The sequence below is a fragment of the Camelina sativa genome, chromosome 2, assembly GCF_000633955.1.
Source record: "Camelina sativa cultivar DH55 chromosome 2, Cs, whole genome shotgun sequence".
Lineage (NCBI taxonomy): Eukaryota > Viridiplantae > Streptophyta > Magnoliopsida > Brassicales > Brassicaceae > Camelina > Camelina sativa.
Genome location: NC_025686.1, coordinates 14,365,526 through 14,366,030, shown reverse-complemented (window position 1 = coordinate 14,366,030; position 505 = coordinate 14,365,526).

Genomic DNA, 505 nt, shown 5'->3' with positions numbered 1-505 from the left:
CATTTTAGGTAATATTACCAGAATCTACAAAAAACTTTTTTATTACTAGAATGTTTCGGGTATTTTCAAAATACCTAGCGTGCCCCTGTTTTATGTTACCAGAAAAAACGTAATTACAAAAATGCCACTGCCACGTCAGACGCCACGTCAGAAATCGCTGACGTGTAACCATAACTCAGCCGTAACGCGATACAAAATACGTTGCGGCTGAGTTATAGGTATGTTGCGGCTGAGTTATCGGAAAAACATTTGAGTAAGAGTGGACGGCTGACTTATTAAATTTGGCTGAGTTATGCGCATAACTCAGCTTTAGTGACGGCTAAGTTATCACCTGATGGTTGAGTTGTCAAACTTCTGGCTGAGATATTACAACGACACGGCTGAGTTGTCAAAATTTTGGTTGAGTTATTACAACGACACGGCTGAGTTACCATTTTCCGACTGGCTGAGTTATGAAAAACGGCTGACTTATGAGATGTTGTTACGGCTGAGTTATGGTAAAAAA